At 38.8% G+C, this 21,809-nt stretch overlaps 1 pseudogene; it reads right to left on the reverse strand.

Annotated features, from left to right (window-relative positions):
* The window catches only part of LOC121327374, a 144,362-nt pseudogene that overhangs the window by 23,718 nt on the left and 98,835 nt on the right, over positions 1-21,809 (reverse strand).

Here is a 21,809-nt window from a genome sequence, read left to right on the forward strand (position 1 = left end):
GTCACTGTCAGTGTTGGCCAGTCTCCACTATCCTAGTCATGCTGATCAAGCATCGCAGCAGTGGAAGACAAGAAAGAAAATAAAAAGCACTACTGTTTTTCCAAGAATCGGTCTGGACAATCTTTTTTTGTTTGTTTTTGTGAATGCACGTAAAGCAACTGCTATATTTGGAAAATCTATTGGATGGGCGGTACAGATCATCATCCCATGCAGAGATGGAAGCGACCACTTTTTTTTTTTAATAAGTGCTATTGGTTTATTGTACGGTTGGTACATCATTTTACATGCCTCCTCTCATTTGTAAACGTTCTTATGTTCTTTCTAACACTTAGCTAACTATAATGTGAAAAAAATGAATAAAAAAAAATCGCCCGCTCTGCCCACTCAGTGTGAATGACCCTTAATGGATTTACACTGTAAGTGTCCTCAGTTCAACCTGAGAAACATTTAAGGGCCCTCAAAATGCTGTTTCACAAGACCACAGATACAGTAGATGTTGTCTGGAAGTAATGTTAAATAAGAAAAAAAGCACTTACCAACATGCTGTTGAAGATGACATACATTATCAGCATCCAGAGGAGTCTGTAAGCCATATGTAGGCCTTCCCAGAGCCACACCAGAGAAATCAGGGCAAAGAGATACATCACTAGCGGGACCTCTGAAAAACAAAAACACGCAGGCCACATTTCAACTCATCTGTTATGAAGAAGGTTATCAGCAAACGCTGTCCCCCTGTCACAATGAATTAAAAAATATTGCTAATGGCCACAGAAAACACATTCTTGTTAGGCTTTGATGTGAGTACAATTGAATGGTTAGCAAGGACAGCTTTTAAACTGATTCATCCATCTATGGCTGACTCAGCCAAGACACAAGTTTAAAATGCTGTGGTTTTCTTGGGACGGCTTTGCTAATCCTCTTGATTTATATAGAAAAAGTACTACATACACGTTGTGCCTCATATACGAGATGCCTCGTATACAGGGTGGGCAGTATAATTGGGTTCAGTATTCTTCTACACGATATATTAAGGCATTTTTGATAGCATTAAAAAGGGATAAACACTGGTCCACCATCTGAGTTATACCCAGAGCATGTCTTATATTAAAAAGATGACAGTCCTCTTCATGCAAATACCACAGACAACCAGACAGTGCTCCTTGCTGCCAAATTACTCCTGAATTAATACACTATTCCAAAATCAAAGCACCCCTGAGCCATAGTGAAATACATTAACCAACTGCACCACCTTCCCCACTATACTGTACACTAGCCATCAACATGCACTGGGACTCAATACGGATAAAGTCCTGAAATCAGGTGTCAGTAAACCACAGAGCCATAGGAGCACTGAACGGTGCTTAATAACGCAGGGATATGCGCTGGTGTAATCAGGGAAAGACCATGGTCCCATCACACCAATAGTTACTGTACTTATATTTCTTACTGTATGACAATGGCAATTACTTTGTGAGTTTATTTTTAATCAGATTGTTCACTGAGAACAGCGCCACTCACTTTAACTTTATTCCAACTCCGGGCTTTGTTCCAACCGGGATCTTAGCCTATATAGAGTGAGTTAACTCATTTACAACCTGGTTGAAACAAACTCCTGGACAGTTCAATAAATAATCAGGGACCTAGTTGGAACAAGGCCATGGATTGGAATAGCCACATGTGTGAAAAACCCTGACACAGCTACCAACATCATAACATCATACGGTCACTTTAGGATACCTTTAGGATAGGAATTGTAAGCCTTCCAAATGAAATATCTGCATTCAACCTATGTGCATAATGGAAAACTGCTCTGTTGATCATTTTCCACTTTTTTTTCCATTTAGAGAAGAGCGAATGACTTATTTTTTCCAGACTTCTTAAAATCCTTATTCAATGCAAGCAACTGTTTTATTGCTCCTGGGTAGGCAGCGAAAATACATTTATGAATTCATTAGGATACTGTAATCAGGTTCCATAACTTGGCAACTGCCATTTCCAGTAGCTTTAGGCATTCTGCATGTGCTTAAACTGGAATCAATCCCAGTGACTGAAAAAAAAGTTTTTGGCATACATCACTGAGAGAGGAAGCACTGTTAACCCATTTCTTGGGGATATTAGTTTCTGCAATACCCTTTTTTTAATCTCTATTGGGCCTGTGTTCAGTGCCCAGGTTTATCTGAAAATGTTTTAAACAATGCAGATAAAAAAAATCAACCTAGTTCAAATGCTCCTGTCTGCAACCTCGTCCTTTCTCGCTTTTCTCCTTGTGGGCAAACAATATGAAAACTCTGCCAATTAATTATGTATGACCATTGTTACTTTATCCACAGATGCTGCAAAAGAAAGAGTATGATTTTGTTGTGAGACAGGTTGAGTGATGAGCAAAAACAAATTACGCTGGGCGCAGTTAATCAACGACACAGGACACAAGCAACTTGCAACAGTATAAGATACACAAGAGACAGCAAAAGCACTTGGTGAGACTGTTTTGTATAAGTCAATAAGTAATCAGGGATCTAGTTGGAACAAGGCCATGGATTGGGTGGAATGTAAAATCTCACCTCAAGCCTAAACCACCCAATAAGATAAAAGACATCTGTATGCAATAAGCTTTTGAAGGACTCTACAGCACATGAGCTAGTCATAGGCTGCTGAGGTCTGTCTCTAAGTCAGTAAGTTGACTTGCTCCCAGGTGTACCGAAAATGTCAGCAACCAAAAATCTTTTCACCTGGTCCTCATTCAACTAAAAAGGTTTGACCCAAAACAAAGTTTTGTATCCTTTTAAAATGATTACAGTACATTAGCCAAAGATGTTTGTGTATCTTTTTTTTTAATCTACTTCTGCTTTTGGGTTGTTATAAATAACAAAAATGACACTGAGGGGAGGACATGCACTGTGACATAATACGTTCATTTTTCCAAATAAATATAAGAGAACTGCAGGCAATTCTGCCACCTAGATTACAGTCATGTTAGATCTCAGAGGAGTTGGGTCTAGTCAGTACTGGGAGAACAAAGAACAACGACTCAAAAAGGTGAAACCATAGTCACAGACTGAACCAGTAGACTATTCAGCCTATCAATGCATGTCCAGTTTCTAAGAGCTAACTGTTCCCAGTACCATAACCAAGCGGATATTGAAGGATCCCGATGAACCAGCAGCAACAACATGGTATGGCATCCCATTCTATACACCAATAGTTCTCTGTCCTGAAATTGACTCCGCTCAACCTCTGCATGTCATCTCTGTTCCTGGTCCATATTTTCTAGGCTAATTAGGTCTGTGACTTCTAGGATTAGTCTAGTTGGTCTTCATGGAAGTCACTCAAAACAAGACAAGCATTCAGTCATCCGACCCACCTCTGCTCGCGTGGTTTCTAGTGGCTGATTGTTCCCAGAACTCTGTCTATTCAGCTCATAAAGGGTTCCTATAAAATTAGCAGCAACTCATTGGCAAGAACAGTGATACTCACTGGTGTCTCATTCCAGAAACGTGTTCCAACCAGGCTCTCATTTATTCAGTTGGACAGTCCTGAGTCATGCTCCAGTCTGGTCTTTAATTGCTTAATTGAACCTATCAGTTGCGAACAACATCAGGAATTGGAATGGACTGAAATAGCCACGCGTGTATGCCACCAGTTCAAAAGAACCTATGAAAAGAACACACTCGGGGAAAGCAAATGATGAACCAATTCATCGCCAAAGAAAGAAAGCTGAATTCCCACAAGAAATAAAAGAATCAATACATGATAAACAGCATGTCTGCTAGACAGTTCAAGAATCTGCGTGGTAGAAACTTCACTGGCACTGAGCAGTCAGACAGTTTCTGGCCAGTGTTTGATTTTCTGAAGAAACACAGGCAATAAAAGCAAAAAAGGAATTAATCAGGCACTTTTCCAACCTTGCAAATAAGCTTCTCTGGCATCGTTTACCAGCACTACATGGCAACTAGCACTGACTCGTGAGGGACAATAAGGTATTCTTGTACACCATTGTGTTTCTGTATTTAAAACTGACAATTACCAACATGCATTAATCTAAATGCTTTTTCCTACAGCAAGCATCAGTGCCATGTGCCAGTCCCACACTGGAGCCAAAAGAAACAGTTACAGAAAGAATGGCTGAACTGTACCAGTGTTGCTATGCCAACAAGAGACAATTCTGAGTTTTCTGAAGGACATTTTAGGTTCATAGTTTCACAGCTACAAGGGCATTGGTACCTACAAAAAGGACTTTTTTGGTACAATTGCCGAACGACTGGATGGGTCTGCCCCCTCAGAAACAGTGGCAACTACTAAACCATCTACAAAACCTTAGTGGTCTTTTTGTAAACCACCTCACTTAAGAATCAGGCTAGAATCTTTTCCAAGGCAAAAACAGTGGTTGAAAAACAAGGCAGCATTCCTGAGAAAATTCTCACACCACAGTTAACTGCTAGACCAGAGTTAGTGCCAAACAGGTCAAGAAAAATAAAACTGAATAAAACTGGATGCGAGTCAGTTTATTCCAGACAGGCTCAGTGATTGGGTGTCAGTTCTGACTCCTCACTCTGTTTTTCCATAAGCTTAAGCAGATTCCACACTGTGGTTCGAGCCAGGGTCCAGAAGCAGCACAAAAACAGGAGAGACTCATTCAGTCCAATAAAATGCATGTGGGTCAGAGGGGTTTCAAACAAAACAGGCCAGTAACAAGGTCACTGTGTTGCTATGTTGTTTGAGTACAGTACACTCTGTTTATAAGAGTCACTGATATAAGAATCAACTGCATAGAGTGATCAAAACCACTGGGACAAAATCATTCCTATACTAAGCATGCAAAAATAATCTGCTTGTAAGAATCAAGCAATCCGCTTATGGCAATAGTTTCAGGGCATACATGTAATATGATACTGTATTAAGTGCAATGAATAGCCAATAAAGCTGTTTTTGAATTTGAAGTTGATCACACCTCGCATGATTAGGCATGTATGCAGCATGGATCGTGCAATGATACAGGAAACACTGGACAAGTTTGTAATCAAACAGTGACTGCACCACTGCATTGTGCAGGTATGACTTTTGTATTCTCTTTTAATGAAACTCTGTTTAAATAAAGTGAATACACATTCACTGAATACATACTGAATACTGATATACACGGCACGGTGAGGGGGGGTAGGGTCACGGTGAGGAGCGGGGGATTGCAGAGCTTTGTATTTCCACTTAGTGAAAAACTGTGAGATTTGCATCGCAACTGAAAATAAGTAAGCCACAGATACTTAAATGCAGTGGTAGGCCTCACAGTAAAATACTGTACTGTAATGTCATTTGAATTTAAAGGCCATTACATGTAACACCACACAAGTTAAACTAGGCACTCTCACGAGACGATCGCTTCAAGTATACTGTAGTAAAACAGGACTCAGCAGCCTTGAGTAAACATAATCGTGATTGTATAACAAGCTGTTTACACACAAGGACTTGTTTTGATGTATTGTCCTCAGTGACTGAGCACCATTGACATTTGTATACTGTATTTAAACTGCTGATGTGCGTAGGTGCTTTTGCCAATTGTAATCATATCAGTTCGCTTTTAAGAATTAACCGCTTATAAGGATCAAATCATCTGGGGTGGATGTGATTTTTATAAATGAAGTGCACTGTATCACATTCTCAGGTTTGTGTGTGGATACAGTAGGCTGATGTTTGTATCAATTAACAAAATAAAATGTTTTTGCCCAAGTGAACAATTCAATTACACCATAATCTGTTAGGAACCCAATTAGAAATACAACACACTGGCTTGGGGCTCAGAGTGAAGGAATAAAATGGCCAAACCTTACCCCTAGCCCTCACTTTAACCTTAAACTCAAGCCAGGGGGGGTCCCATTTTTGTGACATATTTCTTAATTTTAATGCACTTGTATCAATGTGCAAAATGGAAAATATTGATTAAATAAGAAATAAATACAGAAGGACATTTTCCAGTAGTGATTTATTTAATATAAAATGCTTCGTTAACAATTCAAACACACAGTGCATGAACACTGCAATAAGAATTGTCACCTGAGAATGGGGAGACAGTGAAGCTCATATCTCTCGCTTTTCATTGTTGGAGTACAAACATGCCAATAAAAAAAGCTAATGGGGTATGACAAAGTATCCTGTTAAATACTCATGGCCAGATTTAGTTGCTGAATAAACAGAAAACAATTAAGCCACTCAAAAAAGGGACCTATGTCCTGTTAAAAGGCAGTTAGAAAAAGGTTTTTCCAGACACTGAGTGACACGTTGGTCCTTTGTAGCTGAGCCACAACCTCATTTATGAAACACAAACAGAAGGATTCTGAGAAATACAGTATGTGCCTGCAGTTTCTAAATAAAGCCCCTATAAAGGTGGAAATCATTGCGAATGCTCGTGAGTGTGCAGCGGTGCTCTAATTGCCAGCACAGTCTGTATTCTTTTCAGTTTGCTCCAGCTGCTGTAAAGCACTCTGGCAAGGATGTCATTATTTCCACCGGCAGAGCAGTGGGTGACTGAGCAAAAGCCACTTGTGAGGTTTGATCTCTAAATGCTTCCTTCACAAAACACAGTGCAGCTGCAGCGTGTGGGTTTCGGTGGCCGGTTTGCACACATGAAAAGTTAAAAACATACTGATGGCCTGTCTTGTGAACCTGTCTTCGATCGTTTAAACTGCAATTCTCAAAGTTACCCTAAAATAACGACATGTCTGTTGTATTACGGATCTGCACAGTGTGGTTGCTGGTGTGCAAACCTGATGTAATCCTGGCTAATTCATCCCTGCCAGGACTGTAAATTAAAAAGGAAAGCTCAGGGAGTAGTTCATCATGGCCTACTTCCACAGTACGTACATGAAGTAAACTTAAATCTGAAATAGTAACAGACAATCTTATATTCCCATGTAATACTCTCTGACACTCACAAACGAGTGGTAAAGAATAGTGTTGTTTTATTACAATTGGGGAAGCGTTCTCAAGATGTACTGTAAGTAAACATACACTATAAGGGCAACAGTTACAGTAAACCTTAATTATTATTTTTTATGATTACTTTAGAACCAAAAGCAGCTGTACAGGTGTTCTTGAATGACACTGTTTATTCAAGACACAAAGGCAAAACACATCCTAGTATGCCAACTACATGGAGGTCACATAAACCTGTGGGGTCACTGGTCACCTAAAATGGAAAATATACAATAGGCATACAGTTAAGTAACTCCTGTGTTTACCACCAAACTGAACCTGAACTGCTGGGTCAAAGGTGATGAAAGACAAAGCATCTGAAACACAATATCTGTATATATCAAACACCCTATAAACACAAAAAAAACATCCTGTTGCAATATACCTAGAGCAGTAAATAAAGTAAATAAATAAGTCAGTAAACTAACCTTTTTGGTGCTCCAGGCCGGGCAGTGGCATGGTAATCACTAAGGGTGTGCAGAGATGCCCTTAGTAGATTATGTGCATGTCAGCTGTGGTGGTCGTGCAGCATTGTGAGTTACAGGTTAATTAGAAGAGATTCTGCCCTTCATTAAATGCACTCAAATCGCTTTATATAATAAACTGGAATATGCCTTGGCTTTAACCCATAATAAAGAGTACTACCAGCAGGCACTGTGATTCCTGTCTGTTTGAGTAATTCTCAGGATGTGTAATCTACTTTTCTACTGCACTGTCGTTATAAACTCTGGCTGAAGCTTGCCTTTTTGAAGTATTCACTTATAAAGCACAACGTGATAGACGTGTTTATTATGCTGCTAGGTGGGCAGTGTTTTCAGTATTTTAAATTCTCATGAAATATTAGCAGTCGAGATCCCATTTCTTTTGCTGAAGCAGCACATAACAGTACATTGTCTGCAACAAGGTAATTTGCAAGCCCCCTCACGGCTTGTCTGTAGATATGCTGAGCAACTATCATCGGGATGTGTGAAGACTTTTATTATGAACACAAGTTTGCTGATGGACCAGTAATCAAATACTACACAGGAGAATGTTCCAAAACATGTGCACAACTGAAACTTAATTAAAGTTCATGTCAAGGTCACTATTATATTTTTTAGGTAGAGTCTGCAATGCTGTGAATCGCTTTCATGCTGTTACCGTGTCCCTGTAACTTAAGTTGGACTGTAAGCAAGCCTGACCTATTGAGGTATGTGGGCACTACAGTGCAGATTCAGTAACTTACTTATCTCCTCTTCTACATGTTTTAAGATTAGCAAACTTGTTTACCGTGTTATTGGTGTGGAACAATGGGTTGATATTTATTCAGCTGGGGAGCTGCATACTCAGCAATTACCCTCATCATCCTTTGCTTGATTCTCAGTGATCACCTGTGGTTGGAACATTAATCACTTAGCATGCTAGTTTTGATAAATTCTTTAGTCTGAAAAAATTGTATAATGACAATAATCATGTATTCTGACAGTCAGGTAAAGCAAAAAAAGATCCACTCCACTCCTGCTGAGCTGTTTTGTTCTCTTTCTCTGTAGACAAACGGTTTGTCTATAAACAGATACTGAGGGCGCTGGGTGTTCAGCCAAATTACTTGAATTGTGGGAAAAGATACTGGCTATATTTTAAAAAGAGGACAGAAAACCATAAAAAGATTGTGCAAGAGAGAAAGAACTGCTAAATAGGGAGAAAGACACAAACACAGGAAGAAAAACAAGATTGACGATAATCTTTTCTGGACTAAATATCTTTTACTACTTTTTAAAATGAACCTCTCTGAAAGTACTTTTCTTGTATCAAGTGTCATTTCACAACGTTTCATAATGGACACATTATATGAACACTATTTTTCTTTTCATTCTTAATGCAATACAAAGTTAGATACATGTTTTTCAAAATTATATCATAGTAGAAATGTTTTTTTGTTTTTTATCTGATCAAAGAACAATATTTATTTTATACATGATTCAGTGTTTTCTTGCCAACACCTTTTGAGGTCACCAGGTAGCAAACATCCTGTAATATAACCTAGGAGCCCACCTACAGAGAGCTGCCCACGGAGTTTCATAACCAACTTTGCAGTCTTTGTTCTTGCAGTATAATTAATACAGAAACCTTGCCTTTTCAAAATAAATATATTCAGTATATCAAATACTGTAATGCAATTGACTGCATTTTTTTCACCTAAAAATGTCTGCAATAAGAGTTATCCTCAGCAAATATCATATCCATGAGGTTAGGTTGGTGGATAACATGGATTCTTATAAAAATAATCAGTCTCTTCTTCTATGAAGTGAATCCATGCCCATTAGAAGTAGCTTGTTGGTTACAGACCTGGAGCCCTATCTTATACCACTGAGCCCCTGGATGCCAGGATTTTGTAAGTTAAATCCATTAACATGTAGCCTCCTTCATGCAGTGGTAGCCGGGCGCTGAGAATTTAAATATAAGTGCTCTTTTAAAACGGCAACGAAAAGGCAAAACCTCTAGAGTTCTTTTGAGGTTAACATCAAAGTGAAAAGTACCTTATCGAAAGAACATCTTGTCACATAAACAAAACAGCTCATTACCTTTCAGTCCCAAATGAGATAAGAACAAAATGGAACCACCTACCTATCTGCTTCCTCTCATAAACCTCAACTCGGTTATTACACAGTTGAGTCAGGAACTTAAATTATACAGTACTGGGTGAGCAATATCCTTCTCTGTGTTCAGGTTTTGGATAAGAGTGATCCAAAATTGAACCCAAGCTCAAAATAGGGACCATTTAACATTTTAATATCAACATAATACAAAAAATGTGGGTGTATGAGCCTTTAAAACGATGTTTTGTTTTTTTTTCATCTCAGCCTGGAGTTCTCTGGATCAACATGCTAACCTGTTTGAGACCGTGCGACAACACAATTCACTGCAGATAAACTAGGATACCAGTCCAATCCAGTGATCACCCCCTAAACTTCAACACACATTCTCCTAAGCTAAAACTTCTGCTGCTGTTTTGCTTGACAAATTTAGAATGTCTCAGCCGGTTGTTTAATATACAGACTTGCAATTTGTAAGTAAAACTAAACAATGGTGGTGAAAGGTAATCTGTTTTAGTGGCATAATATTCAAACATGTTATTTCCATGAATCTTGACCCATCAGTAATAACTGTGAGCTACATTATTTCATACAAAAATACCTTTGATCTGATGTGATGATTTAGGGACATTTCTTGTAAGAATATGTCATGACTCACCTTCTACTGTATCAACCCTGTCCTCAATTCCAAAATACATTAAGAGCTACTGTACTGCACTCAATGTTTGTTTAAGGGCTTTGCAAATTGGATCCACTCCGCCATGCGTTTTTAACATGCATACCTGTGATGCGTCAATTAATTTAATGAGCATGTACATTCCCTACCGCACCCTGCATGCTTGAGTCTGTAATTGTACACACAATGGTGATGCGTCAATTTTGGAATCAAAACAAGTTTGATTTTATTCTTTTTAACATGCGTTAAGAATGATACTGACCAATGATAACCACTTGGGAAGACATGTGGGTTCTTGCAGTTCCTTGAATAAAATGAAAAAATGCATTGTGTGTGTCGCCAGCTAAAAATTACTTCATGATAAATCCAACAAAGATTACCAAGACTTATTAAAAAACACTTATTGTCCACCAACAAACAAAATGGAAGTTATATACAATTACATGCGTGTGAGTGCTGGACGTATTCACTGCCATGGACACAGGGAACTCTTGCCACGGACATGCGTGTCTGTGTATGGACAAGTTGCCGACCCCTGGCCTTAACAGACAGAAAAGAATTTCTGGCTCCATACACAGAGAGTAGAAGGCCATTACGGTAAAGTATTTTCGGTAGCTCATTGCTAGCTTCCCAACTTTTAGATATATTTATTACAGGAGCGAGTGTTTCAAATAAAATATTGGTCATATAGTTTTTGAAGCTATGACAACTGTATGCTATTGTGTAATATCATATGTTTTTTTTTTTTTTATTATATATTGCTTAACATTACTGTAGGTCTAGAAGAAACGTTTAGCAAACGTTTTAACTTCGATCTTTGGTGCACTACAAAATAAATTGGTTTATGATCAGCGTATGCTGATCGTTACGTTTATACTACATTTAACAATGTTTTTGTGTAAGACTTAACAACAGAATTGTATTTATTTTGTATTAAAATACTGAAACTAGGTATATTTACTACAAAGCCTCCACAGCACATCAGCATTCTGAAGTACCATATTAACACATCTAGTGAGCAATGAACTGACTCGTGACTTTTTCGAATGACGGATGACACATGACGGAACCAACCCAGTAGGCAACAGCCTTTAATCATGTAGCAGGATATCTACCCCATTCCCATCCAGCCTTTAGACTTTCTGCACTGCCATCCTACAAATAGAACCTCCACCAGTGCCAAGGGTCAGGCTGTGCTGCTCCCTCTGCGCTGCCTACTGTCAGCCACACCAAGACATGAAAACACAGCGAGGTCCACACATTGTGTCAAACACAGGCCTAAAAGCTTTGCCACAGCACATTTTCTGTCAGTCTAGGGATCACAATCTTGACAACCTGCTATATTACTACTCAAAGGAACACTGAGAGCAAGTCAGGGTGTTGTTGGCTTAACTTTACAATTTTATAAGGAAGGGAGAACCAAAAAAAAAAAAAACACCTTGTATATAATGGGAGAATTTAAAATCATTGCTGTATTATTTAGATAGGACTTGAAACTGGCAAAATAGGACCCTCTGATGGAAAGAGGCTAAAAGCTTGTGCTGGGAGTGTCTGCTTCTCAAACATACTGCAAGACTACAAAAGGAGGGCTGTGTGTCCCTGAGTGGCTCACATATCTCACTTACATGCTGCTGCCTCAACATCATAATTGTCTAGCTCTGTGTTTCCCGTCCCAAGGTCGTTTACTGATATCCACCCTTTTATTTGTCTGCCGCCACCATAAATAAAGTGACTAAGAAGTTGCTGAAAACATGTTTACGCAGCAACCGTATGGATTCTGCATGTGCAGGAAATCTATAGATTACTTAAACAGGATCAGATAGCAGCTTTCTATTTTTAGCAGCTCAAGCAAACATAAAGTGTTCATCTGGACTTGCCTTATCTTCCCATTTGGGCTCACCTTTGTTATATTACTTGTTCTTATCACTGCTTTTGAAAGTAATAATTAAAATGGCTTTCTGCAAACTATTTAATGCATGTAATTTAAAGGGGGATTTTATCATCGTATCTTTTACTATTTCTCCTAATTGTTTTTGTATATTACTGATTTTTGTTATTTTTGTAATCTCTAAAGAGTTATGAGCTGATTTATCGTGAAAGGCTCTATATAAGAAATAAAGATTGATTGATCATTAGCGCTGACAGCAGATAGACACTTTAGTGATTAGCTTTGTTAAGCAAAAAAAAAAAAAAAGATAGATAAAGCTGCATCTTTGCTACACATGCTAGGCTGTCTGTCTGCATTTTGCCTTGATAGACATAACAACTCGATTGCTTTTTTTATACCATGGACTTTACTTGTCGGATCTAGAGAAATGATATTTTTTCAAATCAGCAAAGATTTTCCTACCTGCCATGATCCGATGTTGGGCATGTGTAAAATATGGATATCAAAATAGCACGCTCACAGTTTAGTGGCTTTTGTACCATACAGAAGGGAACAGTTAATACACTGTCTGGCCACTTCATTAGGACCTGTCTACTCGATTGAATCTCCTTAAATACTCAGAAAGTTCGAACGAATGCTGTAATTTATTTAGTATCGTTACCCAGCAATGCTGTGCCTGTACTCTCATGGCGGGGGCTGTTTCCAAGATGATTATGCACACATTCAACGTGCCCCAGTTGCTTGTGAATGGTTTGAGGAGCATCAGAGATTTCAGGCATCTTCCATTACTACCACAATTCCCGGATCTCGATCCCATTGAGTAGGATTGGGATGACTTGAACGACGCATTACACACTTTAGTGATTCACAGTATCCTAGTGGGGGGTGAATCTTCAAGGATATTTCACAATGTATTTTACTATGTTACACTTTTGCAGCTGTATTTTTTGTGTTTTGTTTTTCAAGGGCAGACATGCAATTTACAACAAATGTTGCAAAAACTGAATTAAACACACTTGAAGCATCAGTGAGAGACTGTAGACTGTAGAATGTATCATTTTTATGAGTACAGTAACTAACTTTATAAACATTATGCTATGGTACTTTCAGGAACTTGACCAGCCTTCAGTTCAAAATATGAAAAACATCTATAAGTTTGTAAAACCATTGCAATGGATAATTATGTAAAAATTGACAATCCTTTATAAACCTGGGTGTGCAAATGAGGTAATTCCCCATGGCTTTTTGCTTATACCCATACAAGACATAACTCATATTTACAGTAAACAAAACATTACATGTAACTTTGCAGGAGGTTTTACTAGTTCTGTGAAAATGACTGTACAGTACATGAACATTTGAAATGTAATATGAGATAAAGAAACACATTGCCTTTCATTATGTATATTAACATTCTGGGTACAACAGAACACATTGCTGATGTAGATCCCCCAAGGTGCAGTGGATGGAACATCCTTTACTTAGCATAAAGAAATTAGAAAAAGGACATGTACATTAAATTCAATTCTGGAGCTCTACCACCCAATAGCTTGACCCCCTTTTCAATGACCCCATAATAGCCTGTTTATTCAAGGATGAAACCTTTTGACAATAATATTTACTATAGATTTATAAGGTTTATACTCTGTTTAGGGTATTATTCTTACACAGGTCACTGTAAAATAATCAGATAAGCCTGTGTTTCTGTATTTTAAAAGCACCTCTATCAAACCCAACATATCTAAACTTTTCAACTTCTCACCAAAATTAAAACAGGGCCCCAGATTAGGGGTGGGGAGTGTTACAACCTTTATGTTTTTATAACAAGAAGTCTTGTCATTGACACATTACGAGGAACGGTAAACTCTTGCCAGAGCTGCTTTTTTAAATACTGGAGGATAATAATCTCAACTTGCACTCAAGGACTGCATACATTGGTTGTTGTGAGATTACCTATCTGGTAGATGATGCAGAAGTCTCCTTCCATACCTGTGCCGTTGGTCCTTCCTCTGAAGACATCGTCATAGGCTTTCCATTGGGGGCTCACCTGGTAGGCGTGAATGAACACCACAAAGACGCCCACGAGACAGGTCAGGGGGATGAGCGCAGCACTGGACAGGGCAGCATACACATTGGGAATGAAACACCTGTGACAGAAACACAGTACACATTACTGACTTATGTTTTTTTCTTTTTTTTTTTAACACTTTCGCGGATACAAGGACATTAACTTTGTTAGTAGTTAGTTGACCAATACCCTATTCACACTGCAATGGTTTGATGGAGTCATCACTGTAGTACAGTAGCCTCTGCCTACAGGAACACCTCATAAGAGACCACTTTGCCTAAGTGAACACCCTTGTGGTGAAACAGATTTTTCCCATTGTAAACGCTCCGGCTAAAGGAAGAGGAACTTTGCTTAGAAGAACACCTTCTTGGCACCTATAGCCATTCGTTCACAACGGATACAGTATTGTAACTTGATAACTCATCATCATCAAACTTAAACTAAAATGGTTTATTCAATCTTTTCAAATGTGACTTTGAGTGAATGCTTGACTATTCTCAATACACTTCTGTCTCCTGTTTACTACATACAAACCCATTTGCAGCTGTAGGTATTGTAATACACTGGGAGGGAGCAACAGTAAGTTGTGAAAAGGAGTTTAAAACGGCTTTGGCCAACCTCAGAACAAGTTTCCACAGGGCCTGCGTGGTTGCTCAATTCATAGGCTTTTCCTCGGTTTTTAAACACCCTGGCTGAGGGAAAGCTACATGCTTTTTATCTGAGGAATTCATTTTCATCAACAGGATGTTCCTGTTTTGTTCCCACTGTACAATTAAGAAAGTAATCTACGCAGTTTTGACTATGGGAACCTTGTGTATAACTGCGTCAATATTTGGGGAATGCGTGAGAGACAATCCAAATAACATATACTGATTTATTTTCACAGGACAATTCCCACCACAGTGGTTTTAATAACTTGCTTGAAGAGAAAACAAAAGAAGAACAGTGTGTACTGGATTGCCATCTCGGCCCATTAAACTGAATGGAAAGCCAAGGACTGGATGCACACCACAAACCACTGCATTCACCCTCGCTTAATCAAGGCTCGTCCTTGAGTGTAAACACAAGTGCATGTCCATCTAGGCTCAGGGAGGGAGTTTCAACGTCAGGCTTTTACGATTAATGTAAGTAGAGGTGCAGCACCATAATAACAGATCGTAGATCAAATTTCCATTCTTTATTATTTAAAAGAACAAAGTTAAAAACAGAGCAACGTCATGCTTTTTACCATGACCATGTGCTGTCCCCCAGAATCCGGAGGGACTTTACAGAATCACGCTTCTCGCGAGCCAACGAAAGGATGGATACAGGGCTGCTGTGAGCACAATGAATGAAACTTATTAGACTTATTAGTGGGTGGGTGGATGTCACTAGTTGATACAGTGACATTGATATATAGTGGCTGTTAGGGACCTCAGCTCTCAGTGTAGTTTTTAGTGTTCAGTTCTCTGTGGATTAGGTTTTTTTATGTTTTATGTTTAACACCCCCACCAACACAAAGCTTGCTTTCCTCCTTGTTATCATGTTATTCTACAGTATATATATATATATATAGAGAGAGAGAGAGAGAGAGAGAGAGAGAGAGAGAGAGAGAGAGAGAGAGAGTAATAGCCTGACACACAGGTTTTTATCTGTGTTACAAAAGTAAATATGTGTTTTGTTGCTAGGCCTTGATTTCCTTGCTGTTCACTGATTGGTCATTAAATATTATGTTTGTGATAATGGTGTAAATGATGCTGCTACAGCATTGTCTTCTCACAAGACTGAAGATTTCATAACCTTTTTCTTTATATTTAACACATAATAGATATATATATGAAATATGTACAGTAAGCATACATATTAACCTGGTTAAGGTTAAATATTTTATCAAATACATGTTTGTCTACTCAACTGGGTTTGTTATAAGTTTTGTCTCACAAAACCCAGATGAAATCATATGTAATTATTAACAAAGCCCAAACAACTGTCTCTGATACGACAGTATATTTCCATTCATTTTGTTCCATTAATTGCACATCTGGGAAATTTAGGAGCTCTATATTGTCTCCTGCAAGATGGTGTGCGCATCTACATCTGGTTTGTATAGTGAGGGCCTGTGCTAGCATGAAGTTTCACTACAGGCTGCAACTACAAGAGTGTAAGGAAAAAGAAAAAAAAAACAAACAACTCATATGCAAAGGAACAAAAACAGCCACTGGCTCCATTTCAAAAGCTACAGCAGGAATAAACGGTCTGTGGTTTAAGCTGCCAAAAACAGAGAAGTTAATGTGAGAGAAGTAGGAGCTGACACGCCACAGGCTCCCGGACGTGAAATCGCTGTGCTGAGCTATTTACTCTCTCTGGTACTGTTTGATCTGTGGGCACCCATATACAGAACCTGAGACCACCATCCCAGCATTGGAATACAACTGAGAGATGAGAGCAAGAAAAGAGTGGAGCTGCACTTTGAAGCATTCTCTTTAGAGCCTTGCTTTCTTGTTTTCTAAATGATTAGTATTTAGGAATAAGATAATTGACTTCATGTAATACATGATCGTTAATTTACTTTGCTTTTACTCATTTGGCCTGAGGGTGGTTTAGTGAAAATAAGGAGAGAGGGAACAAAAATGACCAAGAAGGCATTAGTAGTAAAAAATACATTGAAGAGTGATGGTTCTGTATGGTGGACCAAAAACAAGAAGAAGAAGAAAACAAAAAACCTGACCAAAGACATAATTAATAAAGGGCAAAACCATGCTGAGGGGTCGTGTTCGATTTGAATGCAATATAGTGTAGTAAATATCGATGTTTAGTAAACTAAAATTGTTAACTTAAAAAAAAAAAAAAATGTAGTCATGAATACTGAATAATGAAACTGAATATTTGTTTTTTACAAGCATCACTTTCTAGTACTGCCCCAGAAAGCATTACAAAATCTAAAAAAGAATAAAAAAGAAACCTGACCCATTGGAGGTACTTCACAACCACTGGCCCCCTCACAACCACTGGCCTCTTCACAACCACTGGCCTAACGGTAAAATAATCAAACATTTTCTCTCATTTGCACATGCGGTCCTCTAGATAGAGGTGTGACTTATGTACAGTCATCTACTGTTGATCAGTTTCTGTTACAGTAACCATAACATATATACAGTTTTGAAGGTCAATATTTTGCCTGCACAGTCAATTCTACAGCCGTCCCATCTCAGACTCACCTATTATATTAGCACAATAACATGTTACTACTTTATACATTTTTCTTAGAAGCCTACAGTGAGCTGTTGCATTATATAAACTTGGAAAGTGCCAGCTTATCTTAACATCCTACAGCTGTTTAAACAGCATATAACTGCCATTTAGCACATACGTACCCCAGAACAGTCCCTTACTTTTTTTTTTTTTTAAAATGAACATTACCTTTCATGAAAAAAAAATACTAGAATGGATGACTGAGTTAAAAAAAAAATAGAAGAGGGTGTGTGTGTGTGTGTGTGTGTGTGTGTGTGTGTGTGTGTGTGTGTGTGTGTGTGTGTGTGTGTGTGTGTGTGTGTGTGTGTGTGGGGGGGGGGGGGGGGTATGGGGGGGATGTTAGGGGGTTCCTTCCCTACTGCACAAATAGCTCTGAAACAAGCCGGACCTTATTGGCTCCTTGGTCTATTTTTAGCCTGCTGGTATGAAACACTCAGTTCCTGAATTGTACAATCTTCAAAGGAACACAGTAGGCAAACTTTTTAAATAACTGACTTAAACAAATAAATCCAAGGCATTGAACCACTCAAGAAAAATGTGGCATTTTCACTTTGTCTTTGTGTTCCTACAGTCCAGTCAGTGTAAACAGTCCTAGAGAGCCACACAATTGACTTCATATCCAGAAACTAGAGAAAAATCAACAAAACAGCCCATTTGAGATCCTGTTACCTAAATAACCCTAAAGTGATGTACTTGTACAGTGCGTACAGGTTTTGGCACTGTGCCCTGGACTGCTGTAGCCCTGTGCATTCATGTAAAATGGATAAAGAATGTGTGCACTACATCTACCTGAAATGGACAGATGTTACAAGCTGAATCTTGTATGGCCCACAAAAACTTCCAATATATACTTGCTACAACACATTATTTACAGTAATCTTCAAAGTGCCCTTGTGTATGTATTGAAATAGGGAAAACATGCAATATCAACACAACAGATGCAAAGCTCTGATACTGTATAAAATGCATAGTGGCAAGGGAGATTTGGATAATATTTGAGATTCAGCAATTGATTTTTGCAAAATCGTGTAGATAGTGGGGCAGTCCTCTGACTGATTGACTGCCATTGCTCTAGAAACGAAGCTCATTAAAATCCCAGGGTCTGAGATGCAGATTTCCCATTACCAATAGCACATGGTATGGAAAGAACAATGGTAGGTTTGGATGAAGCTTTGCTGGGCCTTTCTGGATTTTCCAAAATGGTTGGTTCACAATATGACATTATAAAAAAAGTTAACACAAGATCACAAAAGAGATACACCATTGTCCTCTTATTCTAACCATAGGTCTACTGGCAACGATGGATCCGAAAGGGCACTTACACATCTCCATATACAAGGCCATAGATTTCAGGCATGTGCCAGTGGTAGGCGCCCCGGAGGATGATGACGAGCAGGGCAATGACGAAGGCAGGCAGGCCCCAGCTCAGGGCGAAGAAGAGCAGATAGCGCCTCTCTGTGTGCTCATCGTTCATCACCAGCACGTGCCAGAAGTTCATAGCCTGAAAAGAGAGGAGCACACAGGCCGAGTCAAGCAAAGCAACTCAGTAGATCATGGAATCTGTAGGATATTATGTACAAACCTTCAAGAAACAGAAAACAAATGAGAAATAATGAACTAGGACAATATTCCCAAAACATCAACGTGCCTTTAAATGTATTAATATACAGGTCTTACTAGGATTTCCAGTGAGTCCCCCCCCCCCCCATTGTATTGCATTACATAATGTACAGTATGTTTAAATCAGAGTTTGCAATGAAGACTCCAAGCTCCAATTTAACTGCAGGAAGATGGGCTCAAGTTGGCTTGTACTGGAGTAACTCAAGTTCACAGCAGGTTTATCCAGTCTAAGCCAGGTAGAATGCCATCTGCCCTGGGAAAGGGCCACTCTACAAATTAGGCAGAATACTGACATGCAGCACTGTTAAGTCAAGTCACTTCTATTATTAATCAGCCAGATTCCATAGTATTTGAGCCTCACTTCAAAAAGTAGAGCCATCTGCAATAGGTATTTTGCACTAAAAAGGCCAAAACTGCAAACACATATTTCTAGTCAATTTAATGAAACAATACACAGCTTTGTATTCATGTGACAGCCAAACATGAAATATTTACTTCAGAAGTTGTTTCACGTTTAATGGAACTACTGTACCACAGGGTATATTTGCAGAAAATATTTTTCCTTATATGCAATAAATCCTTTGTAGGCCCACTTATTTAGTATGTTGGTGTTTTTTAAAGATGTCTCTCTCTTGCTATAGTTTTAGTAGAATTCTTCATTGAGATATCTGGTTAATTGTAAGATATGTTTTCTTAATATCTGTTTGAAATGTTCTTTACAATATCATTAAATTCATCCATTTAGACGATGGCCCTGTTTTCACTGCTAATATCTGCAGACTGTCAAGTACAGCACCGGTACTGCTCTGAAGTGCAACTCAGTGTACAGTTACACAGCTACATTCATGCCAAAGCATCTCAGGACACTTTGCACACAGCACTGTCCAGATCTCCTGCCTTGTCAAAATCTAACTGCAGCGGCTTAGACAAAAAACAAAACACACCCACCATACCATTGTTAATAGAATATATGACCATTATGTCATCTATAAAGGCACACAGAGAGACGTTTCAGTGGTTGCCATGTCAGTGGTGTCATTTCCTCAGGAAACAGCAACAATTCATCATGAATACAAGACCCTAAAATGTGTCTGTCTTGCCTGATACTGGTTTGCTTGAACACTTGTATAGAATTCTATTTGCATAACAAATAATCAGCCGTGCACAGAGTACCGATGACAGGCGTTTCCATGCATGTGTCCAGCCTAATCACAAAGGATCGTATTCAAACATGTATGGAGTTGACAACAGGAACATGATGTTACAGTGCCTCAGGTTCCGTGTACAAAACCTGCCTGGTTTCTTGCGGGCATAGCTATTCATATGAACCAGCGTGACTTACTTTAAACTGTCCATGAACTAATAGAAGCATTAAAATGGCAAACAATGGTGCTTAATTACAAGAGCTTGTGGGAGATTCCTAATGGAGTGTGTCTTAATTAAAAGCAATAGCCAAACAGAAGACTACTATTTGCTGAGCCATTGTCGATAGCCCATATAATGACTCATATCAACAACGGCTCATTACACTTAAACATTCACAAAATAGTTCAATCGACCACAGCACTAAACATTTCTTAATGCACCTGAAGGCCCTACAAGGTCCTCCTCGGCTCATGTAGAAGTTTTTAACTTCTAACATGTTTCTATCTTTATTGTCAGAAAGGTGATTGATCCAATCCAGGGCACTGCTCCAGTGCAACAAAACAATCAGCTGTGGCTTATCCCACGGGCAAAGGTTGATAAAAGTCTCTTTGTCCTTTTCAAAGCTGGGTTTATAGTGATTAATTGGTTTCATTCATGGTTTTGGATTTATAATGTCCTGTCTCTTTTATTTCTTTATGTTCATACAGACCTTGATATTCTGGAAAAAATATAATAAAAGAGGCAGGCCATTTTAAATATTGTACATAGCCTGAATTAATCAGGTTGATCAGTATAAACCCAGTTTTGAAAAGGATTAGTAGAAATCAGACTGGGGCAACCACTGGTGTGCATCCACATAGCAACTGCCTCTCTACCCATCACTGATGGTACTGTGAATACTACTGATAGACTAAAATATCTCTCCAGGAGGAGTGAAACTCTAGCCAAGATGAGCTGTGATCAGTTTATTGATCAGTTTATTGAAACAAGAAGACTTTTAATACATTTCAATCATTTGTTTTGTGCCCTTTTTTTGACACATTCAGCTTTTTGCCATTATTATGCTACTACTTTGATCAGAAAGACAACAAGAGATCCAAATCACGATGTACAGCTGTAATGGAAATGTGTTTTCAAGGATGTTTTAAGAGGTAGCAGAATCACTAAGCCAGAAGGGCACAAGTGACCCTTGAAGCCACCTTCATCAGAAAAGCAGTTTGAAAAATCTGCAGAGTAGCACATATCATGGCACTGATTTGAGTCAGTGACATGAAAATATTATACACGAGTGTATCAGAGTGTACTTCTGCCAGGGTGCAGATGGGTATTACTTAAAGCAGCACTGACTCAATAGCATCTTTCACACAGACAATCTCCACTCAAGATTATTCATTTTTATTAGAGTGATATATGATCTGCAGTGACCTAAAACACTGTTGTGTAATAATATCCAATAGACATTATCAGGAGTTCATTCCCATTGACTCCCATTATATTCTGGTTGGGACATTTCAATGGACATTTCTTGACCACTCTCTCCCCTTCTTTCAACACATCTCTTCCCTCACTACTTATTCCACACAAATAGTCCAAACATGTAGTTTCCAGATTGGACTACCGTAACTCTCGTTGGTGGTGTCCCTG

Source organism: Polyodon spathula, chromosome 2, assembly GCF_017654505.1.
Source record: "Polyodon spathula isolate WHYD16114869_AA chromosome 2, ASM1765450v1, whole genome shotgun sequence".
In the NCBI taxonomy this organism is placed as follows: domain Eukaryota; kingdom Metazoa; phylum Chordata; class Actinopteri; order Acipenseriformes; family Polyodontidae; genus Polyodon; species Polyodon spathula.